Source organism: Carlito syrichta, unplaced genomic scaffold (assembly GCF_000164805.1).
Source record: "Carlito syrichta isolate Samal-C Ts95f unplaced genomic scaffold, Tarsius_syrichta-2.0.1 Scaffold71973, whole genome shotgun sequence".
Classification (NCBI taxonomy): Eukaryota; Metazoa; Chordata; class Mammalia; order Primates; family Tarsiidae; genus Carlito; species Carlito syrichta.
In genome coordinates, this window is record NW_007016069.1 from 38682 (window position 1) to 62627 (window position 23946).

At 39.2% G+C, this 23946-nt stretch overlaps 1 long non-coding RNA gene across 1 annotated transcript in view; it reads left to right on the forward strand.

Annotated features, from left to right (window-relative positions):
- LOC103254817 overlaps nt 1–23174 on the forward strand; it is a 59736-nt gene extending 36562 nt beyond the window's left edge. The window contains exons 3-4 of the long non-coding RNA XR_503984.2: nt 12201–12265; nt 21630–23174. This is a non-coding gene — a long non-coding RNA (uncharacterized LOC103254817). The remainder of the gene's footprint in view (nt 1–12200; nt 12266–21629) is intronic.
- The last annotated feature ends 772 nt before the right edge of the window (nt 23175–23946 follow it).

Genomic DNA, 23946 nt, shown 5'->3' on the forward strand with positions numbered 1-23946 from the left:
TCACCACATCTTTAAAATAAAATAGTTAAAAAAAGGGTAATAAAAAATTATTTTTAGTAACAATAACCTTAGAAATAAAGAAAATCTGGTTATCATGGTAATAAAACATATGAAATTACTTAATAAAAAATATGTGGCTGGATATGAAGAAAACAACAAAATTTTACTGAAGGAACAAAAGAGATAATAAATGAGACAGCTGGGTTCGGTGGCTCAGCCTGTAATCCCGCACTTTGGGAGGCTGAAGTGAGTGGACTGACTGAGCCCGTGGGTTCGAGACCCGCCTGGGCAACTTGGCGAGACCTCATCTTTACAATAAATAAAAAAATTAGCCGGGCATGGTAGCATGTGCCTGTAGTTCCAGCTACTTGGAAGGCTGAGGCGGAAGGATCGCCGGAGCCCAGCAGGTCCGGCTGCGGTGGCCGGGAGCGGCCACTGCACTCCAGTCTAGGCGACAGAGTGAGACTCCAACTCAAAAAAAAAAAAAAAAATGCTGCTAGTTTTTTTTCATTCATTCATTCCATAAGTATTTATGTGCACCATCTGAGAGCTAGACACTGTGCTGGGTATTGTGTGTACAGCAGTGAGTCAACCAGATCTTGTTTCTGTCCTCGTGCTACCTTGGCCTTTGCTAGTGTGAGAGGAGCAAGAATTTTTTAAGCATCTAATAAGCCCGGGGAGATTACTTCCATGCCATGGGGTGGAGAACATAAAGTGGAAGCTGGAGATTGAAAAGACAAGCTTTTAAGCTTCACCCTGATCAGCTCTAGGTATCTTCATCCTTGCTGGGGAAAATAGCCGCTTCTCGAAAAGAACTTCTATTCTTGGCTACAGGTACTCACAGGTCTTTCGTTTGTTAATTCACTCAATGCCTACTGGATGCTGCTCAGTGTTGGGTGCTGAGAATATAGAGGTGACAGGTGAGTCTGCCTGCTCTCAAGGAACCCCAGTCTAGCCCCCTTGTAAGTAGGGTGACCATATCAATTTATCATCCAAACTAGGGCATTTGAGGAGTACAGGATGAAAAGGCGCTCCTTGCAGAGTATTATGTAAGCATGTCTTGTGCAGCTGTGTCTTTTAAGTCGTTTTCTTAGGGAACAACCTTAAAAGTGACTGCTGCCTCTTGAAGGAGACTCTGATGCTTCTTCAGCCAACTTGTGTCTCCTGTTTTTTAGGATGTCAGTGATATAACTACAGCCCCCAGGAAAATACATTTTGTGTGGGTTACATGCCTTTCTGGAGAAACAATTCAGAACTTAATTTTTTTTTGTTAGAATTTACTTTTTAAAAGCTCATTGGCATCAAAAGGGTTTAATGCCAAAAAAAAAAAGGGATTACTAATCTAAAACAATAAGTAAACAAACAGTTGTCGACTTATACCACATGACAGGTATAGGACCTCAAGAGCAAGGATGCTTAAACTTATGTCTCTGTGCTCTGTGGCAAGCTGCTAGACTACTGGTCAGGCTTTAATTTCGGCACATATTTGATGTTTACTAATCTCTGATTTCACAATGACTCCACTAACTGTTGACCCAACAGCTTTCTATATCTTTTTTTTTTCCTTTTGAGTTGGAGTCTCACTTCGTCGCCCAGACTGGAATGCAGTAGCATGCTCAGGCATCGCAGCCTCGACCTGCTGGGCTCCGGCGATCCTTCCGCCTCAGCCTTCCAAGTAGCCGGAACTACAGTCGCGCGCTACCATGCCTGGCTAATTTTTGATTTATTGTAGAAACGAGGTCTTGCCAAGTTACCCAGGCGGGTCTCGAACACATGGGCTCAGGCAGTCCACTCACCTTGGCCTCCCAAAGTGCTAGGATTACAGGCTGAACCACCGAGCCCGGCCAGCTTTCTATATCTTGCAGGCTGCCCAGTGGGTCTCAGCACAACTAGCTAGTACCTCAGGCTTCTGCCAAGGGCATCAGCACTGACTATGTCTCCCACCACTACTGTAGCCAGAGCAGTTATGAGATCTTTGTTCAGTGCAATTATGCCTTGATTTTCACTAGATAAGACTGAATGAAACTCGAGGTGTAAAGTCTGCCAAACCTATCCCATTTCATTTTCTTGCAGAAAATCACAATACTTTGCTAAAAAATTAAAAATACAGGACAAATATTAAACTGAATATAACACTGAGACAAGAAGCTCTATATGAATTATCTGATTGTTGTATTCCCTAAATTCTTTTCACCTTCCTATAATTCCTCTCATCTCTTCTTCTACCACTGATTGAGAAGTTTTTGCAAAAAATTCTATTTAAATATTTTACCTTGCTGTTAGAGAAACTACATAACACCCTTAGCCAGTTTTCTTATACTTGATCCGAAACATTCCATCAAGAATGATAGAACAAGGAGGGCCAGGATAATATTACTTGGGGAAAAGTAAAAAACTGTTTCCCTCAAGGTGTGATCCCAGCACTGGCTCATGCCACAGTGTCAACCAGCTATGGTATTAAGCACACTGTATAGTTTAGCTGAATTTGGGGGGAGGGAGGTAAACAGCACTTTCTCATTGAAGAAGCTGTGGTTGTTTGACATTCTGGTGCATAATCCATACCTCATGTGGATCTGGAGCAATTATTTTGGGCTGTTGGCCACTTTGAGTTTCACTGGTATAAGGCACAAGAAAGGTGATGTACCAAAGTCTCATATTAAATATTATAAACAGGATTAGATTTAAGGTTTTTTACTTTTTGGGCTATGGCCTATCCTAGAGTGTGGTCTTAATTAGCCTTTGAATTGATTTGATTTCTTTTTATCAAATAAGTGTATTATTCAATCTTACTCTGTACCTGACACTGGCTGTTAAACCCTTACTTTAAAGGCTTTGGAATATACCACAAATTAAACAAACAAAACAAAACAGTAGCCTAGGACATTAAGATAAAGTAGATGTCCTTCTCCTGGGCAGTGCCACATAATGTAAACAAAGGCTTAGCTCTCTCTTCCTCCACATGACTGACCACATGTGTGAGAAATGCTTCTGCTTGGAAGACTGCCACTACATGCTGGGTTCAGAGTCCTTCCAGTTTCTTTGGGCTTGTACTTATGCCAGATGGTTCTGCCTCAGTTGGCTGCACAAACCCATAGCTTACATAACATTCCTCATAGCAGTATATTTACCATTTCATTAATTTTAACTTTTCTAAAACTTCTCTCAGTCCAGAAGCCACTGGGTTAAATTTCAAGCTGTGTGTGTATCTATTAATATGTGACTATTGAAACACCTCTTAATAAAACATATCACGGTCAAGTGAGAGTGATGATAAGAAAAAATTGATCCTATGAAGTTAAGTGTTACTTTTCGTTGTTCTTTGTCATATTTTCTCTGACTGATTAGAACTTCTCTGGAATTCATATGATTTGACAAGGTTGTAAAGATGGTTTAATGCTTATTTTTGTAAGTGGTTGTTTTTTTTTAACCAAGTGATCATATGCATTGAGGGTGACACACATTATTTCTAGTCATATACACAGACTATATTGCAGAACATTTAGTTTGGTTGTTTTAACTTATGGTACTTACTGCCTTTGAGTCTTCCCTCAACAATGGTTGTGAAATTGTCATTAGGATCCCAGAGTGTGTTTTGCCTTCATGCTTTATTTACATATAATCTTGTTATTATTTCCAGAATGTGCTCCTGGATATAAGACTTTTGTCTTGGAATCTAGACATCTAGGATAATGAAATAAGATCTTCTTGCTCTAGACAGCAAAGACATGGAAAGACTTTTCTTTGTTCCTCTACAAATCAAAGTTGAATAGCTGTGTGTCATGTCTCTTCTACCTTCCTTGATGTGATCATTTCCTTCTCTTCCTTGTTTAATCCTATTCAAACTTATGACATACACATTTTAAATCCCTGATAGAAGAGAGTTGAGGTTTCTGAACTGTACAGGAATCTCTAGATTTTCTAAGATGTGGACTAATGCTACTTGAGCTATGTCTGATACCTTTATATATCTTTTATTCATTTACTGGTACCGGAAAGTCTGATAGGTACTCTCTGAATATTTTACCTCTCAGATAAAGAAACACATATGTTTTCCTTAACAAAGGCTTTCTTTTAAGAAAGAGCTGTCTACATAATCCAGCAAAACCATACTTGTGTTTATGGAAATGCTTAAGACCTTTATTATCAGAAAGTAACCATAAAAAGACTTCACCAAATATGTACATGAAAAGATGCTCTATTAAAGAAGTGTAAATTAAAACTACAACAGGATACCACTACAGAGAATGACTAAAATTAAAGACTGACTGTTCTAAGTGTTGACAAGCAGTGGGTGAAATTCTCATATATTGCTGGTGAGAGTGTAGAAATGGTACAATTACCCTGAAAAAATTTGGCAACTTCTTAAAAAATTCAAAATACTTCCATCATGTGATTTAGTCATTCCACTCTCAGGTATCTACCCAAACAAAAATGTATATCTAAATAAAGATTTGTACATGAATGTTAATAACAGCTTTATTGGTAATAGCAGAACTTGGAAACAACCCAAATATCCATCAAGAGGTTAACATATAAACAAACTATAATATATCATACAATGCAATGCCACTTGGCAATAAAAAGGAATAAATTATTGCTCATACTACATTATGGATGAATTTCAAAATAATTATGACATATGAGAAAGCCAGACAAAATGAATGCATACTATTATACTATGTGATTCCACTTGTATAAAATGTAGAAAATGCAAACTAATCTGTAGTGACAGAAAACAGATCAGTGACTTCCTTGAGAAAAAAAAAGAGGATCAGGCAGGAGAAGGTAGAAGGAATTACAAAGGGGCACAAGGAAAGAGTGATGGATACATTCATTATCTTGATTGTGGTGATGGTTTCACGAATGTCTACATATGTCAAAACTCACATTGCATACTTGACATATGTGCAGTTTATGGTATGTCAGTTATACTTCAATTAGCTGTCAAGCAAAGAAAAAAAAGGCCTCAACTCTAAGCCTCTTACATTAGTATAAGAAAAGATGTTAGTAAGAAATTAGGAGAGTGATTGTTAAGATTTTCAAAGGACCTGGCTACATTGAGAATCTGTTAAAAGCCATACCACCCTCTCCCCAGACATGTGCACGCAAAGTTTTGCCTGCAACTTAGAGGGTTCCAAGACTGCAAACCCCAGGTTAAGACACCTGTAGAATTCTTTATTTTTTCAAAATACTTTTCAACCACCATTGCCCCCAAGCAATAATTGTCTTTGTTTTTTCCAAAGCAAATAAATTAATGCTAACTTTGTCTCATATGAACATTGGGTCTTCCAGGCAATCATTACTCTATTTGAAGTTTAGCCATTCACATACAGTATTTTTATCTTTATTTTTCCTACTTTCTTCGTCCTCATTCTAAAGAAGAATTAAACTATAAACTTGCTGGTTTATCATCTCCTTCAGCTAAATGAGGTTACAATTTTATTGATTATACAATTTTATTGCTTTCAAAATGAGCAATAGTAACATAATGATTATTGGGCACTTCCATTGCCATACTGTCAGCCAGTTCATAAAACTCTGCCTTAAACACATTAAAGGAAATTTGGGATCAAAATACCAATTTATGGTTATATTTTAAAGAACAGATTCAGTATCAGCCAATTATGCCAAACTGTGTCAGACATTTGCACTATGCCCAAGATAATACTAATAAACTGGAATTTACCAGTGAGGAGAATGGCAGATGAATGTCTATGTTTCTTTTATGTCCTATAAATCCCCTTCTCCTATATGTAAATAATACTTTCAAAATGAGCAATGGTAATATAATGATTATTGGACACTTCCATTACCCCAGTGATGCCAGCAGATGGGAGAACAATTGCCTCATTCCTGAAGAGGCCAACAAATGTCAAGTCTGTTTGACATTTTGGTCTCAAAGGCTGATAGCTAATAATACCTGTAACATAACTAGAATCTCTTCCATCTATTGTTTTTTTCTCATTAACCAAAGTCTAATTCTGAGTGAAATGTAAAGAAAATTTGTATGCAGTGTACTCACTTATTTTAATTCTCATTTGCACTGTTTTATAAATTTGACAATGGGAAATGCCTTCTAGGATGACTCTACTGTGTCCATCCATGGGCAGAGTCTTAGGGTTTCCCAAGAAAAAGATTCAGAGATCAGATTTGTATGCAGGCTGTTTCTTGGGGAGTGCTTTTAAGATCAATATCTGTGAGAGAATAACTGAAGTAGAATTTGGCAGATGGAGGAATTGTGCTTCAAGGCAGCAAAGGTATCCCTGAGCACAGGAAGCCTTGAAGCTGAGATGACCCTTAGGGTTTTCTCGCCTTGAGGCAATAGGGCCTTTTTACTATTATGACCAGTCACTGAATGCAGGCTGCCTTTGAAGAAAGGCCTAATCTTGGCTGAGCTTTCTGTGGCCAGGGGGATATCCCAAGGAGGGATTGAGCTGAGAGTTACCAGCCCTGAATAATGCCAGCAGTTTGGAGAACAATTGCCTCATTCCTGAAGAGGCCATCAGGGCAGCACACCACAGTATCCACTACAGTCCACCTTTTGCACTATTTGGATCTACCTGGAAAGAGTTCTTCTGGATTGGTTGGTCTCTTTTTCTGGGGAAAGTTGTAAGAGGGAAGATTAGTGGTATGAGTTATAGTCCCCACTGCTGCAGCTGGTCTTGAGTCTGCACTGATAGTCCTTATCTCCATCCTCTACTGTCCATTGTAGATTTCCTCTGCTAGTCTCACTGGTTTACCTGATGATGGTGGGGAAGGAGCAGGGGTGGCCTAGACTCTCATCTCTGAAAAAACTGAATGAAAAATGGCCATGATATAAAATCATATTTGCCTAGGATATGATACCCAATTACAGTGAGCCAAGTGTTCATTTATTTGCTCTGGGGAAACAAATGGGATTATTGCTTAGGAGACACATTTGTAGACATTTTTCTAAAATGGGAAGAATTTTTCTTTCAGGTTTTTAGAGTCTTGGAACCTCTATAAATTGTATGCTAATTTTGTGTGCATGTTTCTGGGATAAGGCCTAGAGGATTTTTATCAACAGCAATGTACCAGATATTATGCTGGTCACTAGTGCCACAGAGAGTCATTTGTCCATTTATTCACGTATTCAACACAGATTGATACTCACTCTATGTCAGGTCCTGGGACTCTAGCGGCGAACAAGATAGTTAAAGTTTCTGTACTCGTTGGAGCTTATGTTCCGAGTATGAGGGCGGGGGGTTAGGTGAAGGGCCACATTCAAAAATAATATATAAATATTTAGCATGTCAGCTGGTGATGAGTGCTTTGAGAAAGGAAAATTCTGACTAAAGAGGAAGTGAGGTGGCAATGGGAGGTGTTAATAGTGTAGCCAGGAACATTGGAGCAGGCACTGGAAGAAAGGGAAGGAGGCAGCAGCCATGGAGGTCACAGAAGAGGAGCCATTTGTGGCAGAAGGAATGGCACTTACAGAAGTTCTCGGGTGGAGGCCTGCTCTGAATGCTCCAGGGTCAGCATGGAGGCTGTTGTGGCTGGAGCAGGAGCAGCAAGGGAAATTGGTGAGGGATGAGGGCAGAGATGGAGTTGGAGGCCTGCCTGAGTAAGCTGTACAGACCATTGTAGAGACCAAGGCTTTTACTCTGAACTGAAAGGACTCAGAGGGTTTCAAATAGATAAGTGACATGGTTTGACAGCATATTAGAAGGCTCCCCTAACCACTGGGTGGAGACTCAGCCCCTGAGGGACATGCGTGGAAGCAGAGAGAAGACAGACTACTTATTATTGGACTCTGGAGCAGAGGTGGAGGTGGTGAGAAGTTATCAGTTTCTGTATATGCAGATACATTTCAAAGATGAACTGTTTCCAAAGATAAATAAGATTTTGTCTGGATTATCAAGGTGTTTGAATGTAGTGGGGAAATCCAATCTGTAACAGATTATTTCAGCACATGATGGTGAGAGCAGTGGCAGGGATCTGGAGGAGCATGGGGTGATGGATTTGATTCTGGGAAGAATCATGGTAGGAAATGGCAGAATATAAACTGGAGAGGTAGTTAAGGCCAGATCATGGAGCCTCATTGACCACGTTAAAAATTTGGACTTTATCCTGAAGTGTATGGGAGCAGTTTAACACATCACCTAAGGAGGCAACGCATTCCAGTTCTCGATGAGGTTCTCCAAGTACCTCTGGCATGTGTGAGAGGACTCTGGGGAGATGAGACTGAAGGCAAGGAAGCCAGATAAGGCATTGCAGTTGTCCATGTCAGGGAGTAATAATTTATTCATCCCTTGCTATGCATCAGGCACTATTCTAAGCACTATTTTGTGTATTAACTCAGTCCTCAAAACAAACCTTATCCAGTAGGCAGCAGTGGGTAAGCCTACTGGATAAGGTGAGCACAGTGAAGCTAAATAAACTTGCCCCAGTTGAAGTCACACAGCTCTGAGCAGGAGTAGGATTTGAACCCAGGTACTCTGGTTCAAGAATTCAGGTTCTTATACACTGTGCATCTCATGAAGATAAATGAGGGAGATACAGGGAAATAATGGGGTGAATCTTACATTTGTTTCCAAACTAAATTAGTGAGGCTTCTGTATATGTGGATATATTTCAGAGAAATAGAATTAAGATAAGATTTTAACTTTGCGTTAGTGTTACAGCAGAGTCCATAAGAAATCTACCCTCATATCATCTCCTTTTCTCCTTACTTAGAGCTTGGATTGTCTCTTTCTTTCTTTGCAATTTCATGCTGCCTTTCTGCATCAGTCTATTCAGGGTGTCTCTTTGGACAAAACAGTGTTCAGAAGTCATCACCTTGTCAGGTAATCCAAGACTATGCTTTTGTCTAATCTTAGAAATGTCTTACTATCAGAAGTAATACATCAGACTCAGTGTTCAATGGTTCACTATTCCTCATGTTTGGAAGTGGGTCAAATTAAATGAATTAACTCACTATCACCAGAACAGAGTACTATATGAGATTGTTGTGAAATAAGCTAGTATCTCAGGAGAAAAGTGTATCTTTGACTAATTACTCAGCAACACAGGCTATAAATAGTCATTATATAACTTACTTTTCTAACTGTCAAAATGCAGAGACATTGAGTAGTACAAGGACTCTATAGAGAAAACAGTGTCTGGAGAATGCCAGACTTAGTTTGCCAAAAAAATGTCGGCTCTACTGCCTTTCCTCTGATAGATCACCCCTAGGACAATCTTATTTCCTTCTCTGTTTCTATTCAGGGAAGTATTGAGCATCAGCGTCTTTTCCATGTGGCTATTAATGATACTGTTACAGTTTCATAAAGCTCAATATTTACCATACCTTAGACCAAATGTTATCCCATAAAAAGCAAATAGAAACTTCTAGCCCTGACAGATATTCAAGCCTAAAGTATGACATAGGGAAACAAACAACAACAACAACAAAAATAGAAAAATATAGATTGCTGACATCAAGATTTCATGTAGCTCTCGTGATAGGGCTTGAGGACCTCAGTCTCCCGGACATCAGTAAATTTTATTAGTGTCCCTGTTTGCCCAAATGACAGAGAAAGACAATGGGCTGCGAGGAGAGGAACTGGCTCAAAGAAGAGCTCAGTTACAGAGTCTGCAGTATTAACAAGAAGAAAGAGTTTTATTTGGGAAAGCCAGGAGGGATTTGGAATAAGTCGATGGCTACCGAGTAAAAGGGTTCAGAGGCCCCATATTTTTCTGGCAATTCAATTACCTTAAAAACCAAGGTTAGTCAGTGTTCTCAGCCCATGCTTGAGTAGCTCTAAAGTATCAGCCAGCCCTGCCCAGCACTTCCTTCTCAGCTCACGTTCCAGGTAAGGAGCATTTTTATTTTTGAAATCCAGGTGCACAGTCAGGAGAAGGGAGAACACAGTGACACCCATCTTTTTAATGAGCACTGCTACTGGAAGAGAAATTAGCATCACCCTGAATTTTATGGGATGTCAGTTAAATGAAGGTGTTTTATAGCACTTTACAACAAATTAGAATCAACTAAATTGAAAATAAGCCTAGCAGCTGGGATAAGTAATCAGGTAAGTGGCCAGTTTTGCTATTTTTGCTTTGAACTGAAGACAGAATTTGAATTTTTAATGTCCCAGAGGTGTGAGATTCACCATTGGGGAACATGGTTTCTGGGATGGTCGTTTAAGATGCAAGCATCTCATTCTTGCCTTCCAGTCTGCAACTTGCTTAGCCAGTTCCCTGGAAAAGGGCTCTTGTCCGTGTGCATGTACACCAGAGAGAGGGTTGTCAAGCAGTGTGTAGGGCAGAGCTCTGCTTTTGGCTGAACATTGGAGAGCAGACTGGAAATAGATGACCCAGAACAAGGCAGTAAATCATCCACAGTAACTGAGAAACTCTAATGAAGGGACTGAAATTCATATGAAGAATTTATGGCCACTCATGAAATCAGCCCAAATCAGAGGAACTATTAAAACACTTTTATGTTTTAAGAAAATGGGTGCTGGGCTCAGTTGCCGCAATTTGCATATAGTCAGAATGCCCTGACATGATACACACTGGCTCTGGTGTACAGGATTTTACAGCGGAACTTGGCACTCCATGAGCCAGTGGTTCTGATGTGAATTACCGGGTAACTTTAGTATCTAAAATATATTCAGGAAACTGTTGAAAGGATACAAGAAGCTTGGCAGTGGTAACGATTCTGGGGTTGTTGGCCTGTAATCTACCTGATATGTGTGTGTGTTTGCTAATGTGGGCAAAAGAAAGGAGAAAAGGATGAGGGGACAGGGGGTGTTGGTAAAAATGAAACTGCAGATCACTCAGAGTGGAAGTATTAAAATAAGGGAAACAAGATAAAATGATGCTTGTAATTATGGTTTATAAAGAGAAATAGGCCATATTGAGTACATAATTTTCATTTTTACTCCTCTGCAGCTGATGGATTAAATAAAATAAACTATTCTGCAGAAAATCCATGTATCTAGGTTTTCAGTCAACCTTAGAGAAAAATAAAATTTGCACAGATTTCTTACTAAGCTCTCTCCTTACAGACTTTCTACTTGAACCATTTTTCTCACAACTCTTATATATTAACTATTTTCTGTTAAAATTTTGTATCTTAAAAAATTCAAATAACTTCTCACTGCATAATTACTGAAGCAGCAGATACTTTTCCTCATAAAAAATTAAAATGACAAACAAGACATGCTTCCCTAATTTCTCCAGTAGTAACTTTTCCTTCCCTAACCAGTGGCTCTAACTTGATTTATGCCTTAAGTTTGGCTATGGAAAATGCAGTTTTAAATTTCCATCATGATTGCCTGTTGATAATTATGTTCCAAAACAGAACCCTAAGTCATAGGAGTAAGCAGGCAAAGCTGACTTCTCTACTAGGGTGTCAGATATATCATGACCCCATGGAGAACAGGACATATCTCTGAAGATTCCCACTGAAACGGAAAACATCTGCATTGCTAAGCTCCAAACTGACAGCCTCTCGTGCTTGACCCTGTTCAGCCAACTAGGGTATTATTCAAGGTGGCACTTCTCTGGTTTGACAGATCATTGTGCTCTGAAAGCATTAAAACATGCACCTCAGTCCTAGAGGTTATCCACTGTATTTCGTTGCTTTGATAAAAATGGGTTCAGAGGGGCAACCTTCTTTTGGGTCCCCTCTCGCTTAGGAGCTCTTTTGTCCTCTTAATAAACTCCTGCCTTCTCACACTCAAAAAAAAAAAAAGGGGGTGGGGGGGTGTTCAGAGAACTGAGTGAATTTATAGGACAGGAGTTCAAATGTACTGGCTTATTTCCAGTGAAAGGTTTTTGTTTTGTTTTATTTTTAAATAATACCTCTCCTCTTTGTTTTATACTGCCCTCTCCTGGCTAATAAAATTTCTTAGTAATGAATGTTTAGAGAAACTGAGAGGTGAAAACACTGGGGACTGCTATCATATTTTCCATTAGAAAGTAATTTCAGATCTTAAGAAATGTGGAGTTGATGTATGGCGATTAATTCAGATGTTCATAGATACAAGATTGCTGAAATGATACCAATTGTTGTAGAAAATATCTATATGAGAGTAATTTGGTCATTTATATGGACTTTGCAATGTTTGTGAAAGAAATGATTTTGCAGTTTATTGCATCATTAGTCAGATTTTCTGAGTCATTGGTGTGAAAATCCAGTTTTATTGGAAATAATTTGGACACTTTCTCTCCATGTTTGTATTTTACAGTGGCTGCTAATTTACAGAAGATTGTAGATGATCCCAAAGCTTTAAAAACATTGACATTTAAGTTGGTAAGTGGAAAGTTACGGAAAGAAAAAGGTAATATTTTGCCATGCTGTGCTAACAGGGAATAATAATACAGTTTAATAACCTATTCTGTAATTTTGTTGTTGTCTTCTTTTCACATCAATTTTTGCATTCGGAAACATTTGCCTCTGCAACATTTGGGAACATTTACTGATTATGACTGGAAAATTCCTGTTTCATGAGCATACCTCGTTCTTTTACCATCACACCTTTGACTAAGAGTGGCCATTTGAGAATCTTGAAGCCTGGACAGTTTTTTTCTTACAGTTTGGCACCTTGACCATATGGACATATAACCTGAATTCAAAACAACACTCTTAATAAACCTTTCCTGAGGCGAAAGCCAAGTGGTTCTAACTTTTAAGAATAGAGACTGATTGTTGTAAAAATGGTTTGGGTAATTGGAAGCAATTGTAGAACAACTCACTGAAGACTAGTGAACAAAGACATAACATCTAACCTCTACATTTCAAATCACAGTAACAGATTTTTGTAGAGAGGAGCTATTTCCACAGTTTTTCTCGGCTAGTAGATTTTAAACACAAGTACTGGGGTTGCCACAGAGATACATAGTACAGGACATTCTGGGGTCACTGAGAAATCAAGAGATGATGGTCCTGACTGGAAATGGAGAGAAGATCAGAGGGACAAAAGTGACTATTCCTGAAAGTTTTAGCAAATGGTACATTAAGACCTACTAGGTCGCACATTTTAAAATTATAAATTAATCTTATCATGGGTCAGTCAGAATGCCACGAGCAATTGAAGGTCTAGATGGCCAACATTTTGCTGTGCACAACATATATATTGATGATCTGTCTTTATTTTTGTGAAAATAAGTGGGAAGTATGTGTGGTCAAAAGCACTTAAAGATTACAGTAAATGCAAGCTGGGTGCTAATTAACTCTCTGGGTCTTGCTTCCCATCTAATTTCAGATAACTAGGCTGTGGTAAAAGAAAACACAAAGATTTTCACAGAAAAAAACAGACCTGAAGAAATTCTTTTTGTTTTGATAAGAAAAGAGCATTTCATCCAGACACAGAGTACCTTATTCCCAAGCTGGAAAATCCCTGTTCTGGTTTGGGACTGCACTGTCACCTCTGTTATTTTTCTAATTCCCCTCCAGTTTTGTAAAAGAGTTTCATTTATACGAGAGTATATGAATGAGACCATGGCATCCTGTGTCAGCATTCAAACCAATGTTGGTGACCCCTCATCCCTTTTATATACCATCTCCAGGCCATTTTTTCCAATTTTGAATATGTAAACAGGATATTCAAGAGTTTAAAACTTTTCATCCTGAAGTATTCTCACTGTCTTTAAATTTGCTTTCTTATGAAAGAGGGACAGTAACCCTAGCCCTTTCCTTCTATGGAAGGTTTTGAAAAAACAGCTATTCTACTGTCTCCAGGTAAACAGTAAGAATAATGTAAAACCCTCCCTCATCCTCCCTCATCACCTACTCTAATCAGCATGTGTGTTTCCTAGATTCTCTCTTGATCCTGTCCTCTTTTCCACATCTCCATCTCTAGCACCTGAGCAGGATCTGTTCATCTTCAGTGACTGATTCTCCTTCCCTCAATTTGTCAGCTTCTGGCTATGCCTACTGCCCTGTGGCTATAGCTCGAGTACTCCTACAATTCCAAAATGTTTCATAGACTTTGTTGGCTCTCCCATGCGCTCTTCTTGACCCCACATCCCTGGCTGTGGCTAACGAAGACCTCCCTGACCCAGCCTCCCTGCTTCACCTCTAACAGCTGGTCCATTTCACATCTTGGGAACCTGAGACTTTCTGGGTGAACTTACCCAGGATCACACAGTGGAAACTGGGAATCCAACTCTGGTCTAGCCTCAACGCCCACACTCTAACTATTCATTCTTAGAGGCAGGCCCCAGCAGCCTTATGGTTTTACAGTTTTCTATCTTTTTGTAGATTCATCTTTTTGGATGACTAGATACATTTACACTGGTTGAGACTCTGTCTCCTCTGTACCTTAAGCAGATTAAGAGTGGCCTGTCGGGTACAGGAGAGTCCTGGAAACAAATCCACATGTTTCATTTCCTGTTACAGCTTGAGAATATAGTAAGTAATATGGTGTTCTCAGTAAGGAAATTGATGATTTTTTCCCTCAAAGGTAGTTAAAGATGTTGAAAAAACCAAGCACAAGAATTGCCTTTTGTGTGTGTGGGGGGGCAGAGTCTCACTCAGTTACCCAGGCTGGAGTGCAGTAAACAATCATGACTCACTGCAGCCTCAACCTCCTGGGCTCAGACAGTCCTTCCGCCTCAGACTCCTGAGTAACTGGGACTATAGGTCTGTGCTACCGCACCCAGCTAATTTTTTAATTTTTTGTAGAGTTAGGGTCTCGCTATGTGTTGCCTAGGCTGGTCTTGAAATCCAGGGCTCAAGCAGTCTTCCTGCCTCTGCTTTCTGTTTCCCAAAGTACTGAAAAAAAGCCAGCAGGCTTTTTTTTTTTTTTTTTTTGAGACAGGGACTCACTCTGTTGCCAGGGCTGGAGTGCCATGGCACAATCCAACCTTAATGCAGCCTCAACTTCCTGAGCTCAGGTGATCCTCTTGCTTCAGCCTCCTGAGTAGCTGGGACTACAGGCATGTGCCACCATATCCGACAAATTTTTGTATTTCTTTGTAGAGATGAGGTCTCACTGTGTCACCCAGGCTGGTCTGGAACTCCTGGGCTCAAGTGATCCTCCCACCTTGGCCTCTCAAAACGTTGGGATTATAGGCATAAACCACCATGCCCAGCCAAGGGTTACTTCATTTCTGCTACTTCATTTTCTGTCCAGTCCTTGTTAAAACCTGAGAGGGTTTCTTAGTTGCCATCAGCAGACAGCCAGATTGAGATCCACTAGACAGCCCTAATTTGAACTTGTTTTTGGCCTAATCTTCTGTAAGACACTAACAACCGGATAAAACGTCAGATGCATTTGCCTTCATGTATCAATTTGGTTATTTTATTGAGGAAGAAAAGATCAAAGTATTTGAGCAGAGTCTTTCCTCATAAGCTGCTGCTGTTGGTGGTCCTTTCATCTCTCAGCAATTTATCATTATTTTAATCTCAGTGCTTTCATGGCATCTCAAGAATGTCAGGCTGAAAATGGTCTGAAGCACCTCAGTATCTTGCCACTGTGATTCTTTACCTCACTGCACAATAGTTTCACTCAGGGGATGATGAAGGCACTTAAAAAATTACTGATGCCTGGGTCCTGCCCAGGTGTCCTGACTGAATTGCTCTTGGTGCACCCTGGGCTTGGGGTATATCAAAAGCCCTTCTTGGTGATCCCAGCACTCAGTCCAGGCTGAGGAGTTTCCATTAAAAGATGGCTCAATCCCCGGTCTCTTTCCTCTCCTCCATCCCACCACTATTAAAAATTGGATTCAAGTATGAAAAGATCTGTCCTTATCTTGTATATCTCTTTATATAAGAAAAGCAGGAGCTCAAGGGGCAAAGATCTTGTCTTTATAGAGAAGTGCCTTTACTTTTTTAACTACCCAATGAGATCCTTAGCTTTATTTGACAGATGAGGATGATTTCCATTGTTGGCATGGCCAGAGACTGGAAGATCAGATTATTTTCTCCACTTTTAACAAAGTGGTTCAGGCATGGAGCGCGTTTCAGCTTAAGTATTAATTATGTGCTTTGAGTTTGATATGCTGTTGTAAGCCTTGAGATAGATTTTTATAAATGTTTTTGAGTCACTTTTATAACTTACTACACTGTATGTTGTAACATAGGTGAATCTTGCGGCTTTCAATATGGAATTTTTGAAGTTACATTAGTAAAACATGAAATAAGATATATTTAATTTGCCCTGAAGCTAGAATACAAATTGTAAGTACATATAATTAACATCTAATTGGTACACATTTACATGAGCATTATAGATTTTAGTTACTGAAGTTTAATAGCATTAAATGCATTGCAAATAGAAATTTCATAAGCGTTTTGACAATCACTAAAGGGACTTATTTTTAGAGGTTCTCAGCTTAGGTGTAGCTGGAGGCTGCATGACTAAGGCAGTATTTCCCAAGGTGCGTAGAGTCAAGACTGAGACAGGGTTAAAATACCTAAGCTACCAAAGAGTTTTAACTTTCTCCCCCTTCAGCAGGAGGAGAAAGATGAGACAAAGATCTTAAAGGAAACCGCCAGTTCAAGAAGGTCTATGTGGCAGATCTGTGCCTCCTGTTCCCAGCCTAAAACAATGGTTCTCCAAGTATGGCCCCAGACCTAGAGTATCAGCTTCACCTGGAAACTAGATGCTTGATAAAAATGTAAATTCTGGGTCCCACACTCAGGCCTAAGAAATCAGCATCTATAGGAATGCGGCGTAGGAATCTGGTTTAACAAGCTCTCCAGGTGATTCTGATGCAGGCTAAAGTTTGAGAACCATTGCTTTAAGGGTTACGTGGAGCTTCACACTGGGAAGCACTGGGATCGAGCAATAGTTCTCAGACTTTATAGTGGGTGGCACCATGGAATTACCTGGGGAGCTCAAAAAAATCCCAGTCTTGGCCACACCCCAGGCCAATTCAGACACAACCTCTGGCGTGGACACAGGCTGTTTTCAGACTCTACTGATTCCACATTTGGTGAGAGAATCCTTGTGATTGAGGCTGCAAAACCGTATCTTCAGCTTCTCGAGGGGCCACGCCCACTGTTCTGGCAGAGGGTTGAGGAGGTGGGGGGTGTTCAGGAATCGGTATGCACACATGAGTGAGAATGTGCATGAAGTGATGACACTGTCACACTAGGTTCCTGAGGATGTATACATTTTCCTTTTGTAGAGGAGGCAAAATTTTACCTCTACCCTCTTAGAGTTTTTTGGCTGGGCCTGAGAATTAGATTAGCAGGAGAAAAGCATACACATTTATTTTACATAAGTCTTATGTGACAAGAGAGTCCTCCTAAAGAAACCCAGAGAAGCTGTTAGAGTTGAACACATAGATCGAATTGGACAAAGCAGTAAATTGTGAAAAGGGGCAAGGCAAGGGGGCTTGGGTGAGGGAAGTTCATCATGGAGAAGTGACAAAGAACACAAGGGTTAGTTTAACAAGGTTAGTTTTATAGATGTCTCTCGGCTTCGATTTCCACCTTCGGTGGAAAGTCTGTCTTCTTCCAGGGACAAGTAGGACACCTTTCACATAGGAATTCTAACTCCCGCTTTTAGGAAGGTCAGGGGGCTATTGTTTTTTCAAGTGTCTTTAACTCAAAACAGTCAACATGCCAGACTGCCGTGTTTTAGGGGTGGCGTGTTCAGAACTCATTCACTTCTAAGCCGAGGTTCACAAAGTGTGGGCCCCAAACTTCTGAGTTTCCCTGAGGCCCTTTCAGTGGATCCCGGATGTCAAAACTCTTCTCATAATAAGACAAAAGATACGACTTGCCTTTTCCACTATGTTCATACTGGTGTAAAAGCCATCATGGGTAAAACTGGCCATGTCGGCACAAACTGCCCTAGTAGTCATCATGTTCCCCAAAGCTGTGCACTCACTCATTCATAAAACAAAACCGGTTTCACTTAATAATTTTCTTAAGGAAGCAGGAAACATTATTGACTTTACTGAATCTCAACTGGAGGACACATCTTTTTCGTTTTCTGTGTGATGAAACAAGAATCACTTCTTCAGTATGCTTAAGTACAATGGCAGTCTCCAGGAAAAGCACTTGTGAGATTGGTTCTAAGCTCAACTGGCCATTTTTTGCTTTTTCATGAAACATCATTTTTTACTTGAAAGAATAGCTGACACACTATGGTTATTCAGACTCGCAGACTTTTTTTTTTTTTACAAAATGAACAAAGTAAGACTGACACTTAAGAGAAAAAACCTGACAATGTTTGTTGTCAATAATAAATTCAATATTTCAAACAAAAAATAGGATTTTGTAGCACTTATATGCACCACTGTAAGCTTGATTTCTTACCAGTACTTAAAGACTTTTCTGATGAAATTGGTGATGGGTGGTATTAATGAATATGAGTTATTGACATTGTGTAATGAAATGTTCAAATTATATAATGAAATATGTCAACATTTGGAAGATCTGCATAACTCAGTGATGCTTAAAATCAGGCATGGGTAAAAAGATCTATTCGAAGGGCAAGGTAGACCGATGGATTTTAACATAACAGGGTATGAAAACATCAGTGCTGTGGTTTCAGATTCTACATTTCAACTAACCTTGAAGACACTATCACTTGGCAAATTTTTGTGTAGCAACAAAATATGTCAGCAGCTATTTGGAAAAGCTATTAAAATACTCTTCCCTCTTTCAACTACATACATGTGAGAGGCTGGTTATGTGTGTGTGTGTGTGTTTTGTGTGTTATTCAAGGAGAACAACATAATGCAGTAGACTGAATAAAGAAGTAGGCATGAGAATTCAGCTGTCTTATATTAAGCAAGACATTAAAGAGGCTTGCAAAAATGTAAAGCAATGCTACTTTTCTCAGTTTTGTGGGGGAGGGGATATGTATGGTTATTTTTCATGAACATTTGAATTACGTTAGCATGTAATGAGCTTATTGTTATGTTTAATGAATTAGTAAATGAATATTTTTTAAAAATTTTAGCTTTAATTTTAAGATAGTGTAATAAATATAACCTGCATAAACATGCTTTATGTCTTTAAAATATATTTATTATAGCCTGACTCGGTTGCTCAAGCCTGTAGTCCCAGCACTTTGGGAGGCTGAGGCAAGGGGATTGCCTGAGCCCAGGAGTTCAAAGCCAGCCTAGGCAACATAGGGAGACCTCATAACAAAAAAAAATCACAGAATTAGCGAGGCATAGTGGCATAGTCCCAACTCCTCGGGAGGCTGAGATGGAAGGATCACCTGAGTCCAGGAGGTCAAGGCTGTCATGAGCTGTGATCATGCCATTACACTCCATCCTGAACAATAAAGTGAGACCTTGACTCAAAATTAAGTACATATATAATGTTTTAGTAATATTTTAACATTAAAATGTGCTTAAAATTTCTAAACTTTAATTTTGAATACAGTCAGTATAGTTAATTAACCTACATAAAAATGTTTTTTGTTTCCAAATATGCTATTTGTTCTATTATTTAAACATTTTAACATAATTTAAAATAATATGTTTAAAATACTTTAAAATTTTCTGTTTTAATTCCTTAGTCAATATAATAAATGTAATCCACATAAACTTAAGCTTTTTTGAGTCCTTAATAATTTTTAAAGGTCTAAAGATATCCTGAGACCCAAAAGTTTGAATACTGCTGCTTTGAAGTGTCCCTGGTCCCTTGTCCCTGAATTCCAAGGTCATTTGCATATTGCCCTCATATGTGCTTTGCAGGTAAGTGAGAGGAGGCAGGAACTCAGCAGTGGTTAAGAAAGAGCCGGGGTATCAGGGAAGGCTGAGTGCCTTGAGTCACAGAAAGCCAAGGACCCAACCAGGAGACAGATGTGTCAGTGTAGATGCAGGAGTCACTGAGGACCCAGGGTGGGTAGGGACTCTGTGGAGACCCCTCTGTGACACACAGTAATCACTGGTTTGATCATCCCCTCTTGTTGTAAGTTCTTATTTCCATGACTCTTCACAAGAAAGGATTTAATATTTTCCTTTTCTTTCTAGCCAGGTTAACCTCTGTTGGGTGTTGTATTTTTATTTCTAGTAATTTCAACCTCCTGATATTCACATTGCCCAACTTCTGATGTTTCTTTGAAGTACATTGTTGTACTTCACTCTTGCCAGTATGACCTTTTTGTCACCACTAGCAGCCCTAGTTTGTCCTCAGATATTTGTCAGCTGCCTGTCAATGACACAAATGGTCCCAGCCACCACTCAGCGGGTTGAGCACATGATATTAACAAGAGTACACAGGAGAGAAGAAGGAAAGGTTTCGGGAAGTGGATAAGAAAGCGGTGATAATGCAAGGGAAAGTGGTAGGAGAGGCGAGTAGTACAGTGTCAGTGGGACACCTTAAGAAAGACCTCAGTAGGCATACCTGCATTCTCTATACCTGCACTATTTGTTGACTGTGATAAGGAGAGGAGCACTTTAGATCACACTGCCCTTGTCAACACAAACAGTGAAAGTTGTCCTTCACTAAATAGCTTATCTGTCAAGGGAAGCTGGAGCTACTATTGACTGGATAGGCACAAAGCACATTCTTTAAATACTGACTAGTATCTGCACCCTTCGGGCTACTGACTTTCTTATTGCAAGCATAACTAGTTACACTGAATGTATTTAATGAGATATGTTAGAGTTAACAAAGTCTGTTTTTCTGTGCTGTTTTTTTTTTATTGTTCTAAACATACAAGTAGTGTGAAGCAGGTTAATTGTAGTGATTGGAAAGGATCCTTTTCTATGGGAAACTAATTATTGTGAGAGTTTATCAGGAATTCAGCCCAGAAAAGGTTTGTATGACCCTTTGGTAATTAATCGCCCACTCCCATTCATCCATCAAACTTCTTTCTCCCCATTTGTGATACTTATATAAGAACAGTGCTGATGTATGTACCGTAGGGTAAAGAGGCAGCTTAGAATGTCGATCTGAGTACTGTGTGTGTGTGTGTGTGTGTGTGTGTGTGTGTGTGTGTGTATAAAAGAGAAGAAAAAAAGGGGAGAGGTGACAAAAAATATAATAACTTATTAATTAGGACCACTGAGCGAGTTGAAGGTCAATGGCTTATTTCCAGTTCTTTCTGATGTCGAAGAAGAAAAATAGTAAATTATTTGACACACCATAATTTTGACCAATTTTAGGCAATTAATATGTCCTAAAACATTACAACCAAAATTCTGTTATACCTTTCCCTGTAAAACCTACTCACTGGTGTATAAATAGTAGCTGCCTAAAAATGAGTGCCATCCTAGGACTTGGTAATCACCTTTTTTTCCCTGGCAAGTTTTATAGGAGAGATGATATTGGTGAAAACAAAATTATCCCTAAGTGACCAGTTAGATCTCTTCTGCTTATTATCATACTATTCTTTTTAGAATTATTACTAAGAGGATCTAATTAGAAAGTATATTTAAAATAACCTTATTTAGTTATGGTTTCTTGGCAGTCCCGTTTCATTAGCAGTTCCGAAGCTGCCAGCCTGGGCACGGTGGTATTTTAATAGGTAACAAACCCCTTTCCACCTCTGTTCTGTACTTGATAGCATGATGGCCAGATTTCTAACAGCACTTGGCACTGAGTAGTCATTCAAGAGAGTGATTTTTGGGGTGTCTCTTCTAGAAGAAATGGGACATATGGTCCCAAACCAACTGTTTGGAGCTGTCATCACATAACAAGCCTTAAAAACCAGCAGCAGCAACAAACCAGCACTCAAGGTTTCTTTTTCCCTTTACAGGCTTCTGGCTGTGATGGATCGGAGATTCCTGATGAAGTGAAGCTGATTGGGTTTGCTCAGTTGAGTGTCAGCTGATGTATGTCCCTTGATGTCACCTGATCTGTCATGGCCCACCCCCACTCCTCTCGCCCTCCCTCTCCCTGCCCACTTGCTCCCACCCCCTCACTCCCAGTTCCCAGCAAAATCAGAAGATTGTGAAGAGTTTGGCTTCAACAAAATTGGATAAAAACATATTTTTTTAAATGTACAACACTCCGAGTTCTGCTTTATTCTCTAGCAATCCACAGTATGAGAACAAGCAAATGCCACAGCTGCACGACTGTTGCTAATTTTTCCAAAAGCTATTTAATATTCTTAGCAATCAATTTGGATATCCCTTAAGTGAAAAAGAATTTGAAATACACTCAGGTGGTCCTATTTATTGGCAACAAAAGGAATTTTCTATCAGAAGCCTATTTCTTCTTTCATTGTTATTTCTGTTATAATACTTTAATTGTACATCTGACAATACTGCCTCTTTTATGTTGTATTTAGAAATTAATATACTTATAAAATTAAGATTTATTAGCCAAACTTGAATTCTAGTTTTAAAACTGACTGTGAATTTTATTTTTCATATATTTATGCATCACACACCTTAGCTATAAGAAAAAAAGGTTTTGATTATATGCTTCTTGCAGTTAATCTCTTGTTATTTAAACAAAAAGTTTGGGGTCTATCTTTGGAGTATTTGTAACTTCTAATCTTTGAAATGACTGAATTAGGAATTTGGATGCTTATTCTTTTGGTTTGTTTGCCTAAAAACCAATTCACAATCTGATTGTCTCTTGGGAGAGGGAGGTGCCTTGCAAACTTTCATATTAAGAATGTGCCTGAGGCTTCTTCACTGGAATAGTCTCAGATCTAAATTTTCCTCTACATAAGGTGGCATATGTTAGGTTTTGCTTCATTGGAACGTTTAGAATGCTCTATAAAATGTCGCCATTCTGTTAGATTGCTAGCTATATACCCATCTTTGATTTGGCTCTCCTTAAGTGACAGGATTTGTTATTCTAAAGGTGATAAACTTGAAAATACCAGAATCTGAGTTTTACTTGAAATTCTGCAAAATACCCAGGTGGAGTGAAAATAATAGAAAGGGTTTTGTGCAATGCCTAGAAAAGGTAAAATGTTGTTAAGTTTCAAGAATAAATACTTTCAAACCAAGTAGCCCTCTGCTTGACTATATATAATGGAACCTAGTAAACTTTAGGATTTTCAAAATTGGAGTCTCAACTTTCAGGGAGGTGGGCTCCCGGGATGGTACCATTGCTCTTTCCTAGCTAACCCTAGATACGGCAGCTCTTTAATGTACTTTAAAAAGCAAATATATATTACTAAGGAAAAAAAAGTTATTTATAATTGCCTTGTCATAATTGTTAAGGTGTTCTAGAGCCATTTGCATACAATTTAATGTAATTTCATTCCATTCTATTGTTTACACAACGATTACTCAAAGATGACTGCAAAGGTAAAAGGAAAATAAAAGTGTATTGCACAATGAGATCGTGTCACATAGTTTCTTTGCTCCTTTAGCTGTTATTTGCATTGCTGCATTGACATTTAGCACTTTCATAAAATGCTGAGTAAGAATTAACAAGTGAACCATTCCCCAGAGAAAGAGTAAGTCATCTGTCCAGTCACAGAGAATTGGGTTTGACAAGTAACTTGAATTAGCTTGAGGAGAGAATGAAAGACAAACATTCACACTCCATTTAGACAGGCTATCTTTGGATTAAAACCATAAGGCTGTAAGGGAGGAGAGAGAGAATTCCTTCCAACCGCTTCATTCCTTTTAGTGCCATGTGGTCACTGAGGCTTGGAGTGGTTAAGTGACTTGTCCAAGGCAATTCCAAGGACTACTTTCAGAGCTAGATTCCCAGTCCTGGTTTCCTGACATCCAAAGCATGTTATTAACACACGTCTGTCCAGCTTGTGGGTAACTATAGTATGAGACAAGAAGCTCACCATTTTTTTTTTCTTTAAAAAACATGCTATGGTAAGAGTGAAGTTCACTGGCAGCAGATACTTTCTTCATCTTTAGCTGTATGGCCTCTGGTCTCAAATGTATATCAATAGCACCAACCAGCCCATGACACCTGAGAGTTTAAGTGATAGAGACTCATCTTCATAATTTAAAAAGAATCCTAAGCCTGTGTATAGTAGCAGCTCAATAAATGAGATGCCATGTTAAATTACAAGCCCTGGCTTTGGGATGGCCCCTCAATACCCTTCTTTGATTCTATTCCATAGTCCAAGAGGATTTATAGTCCCCAGA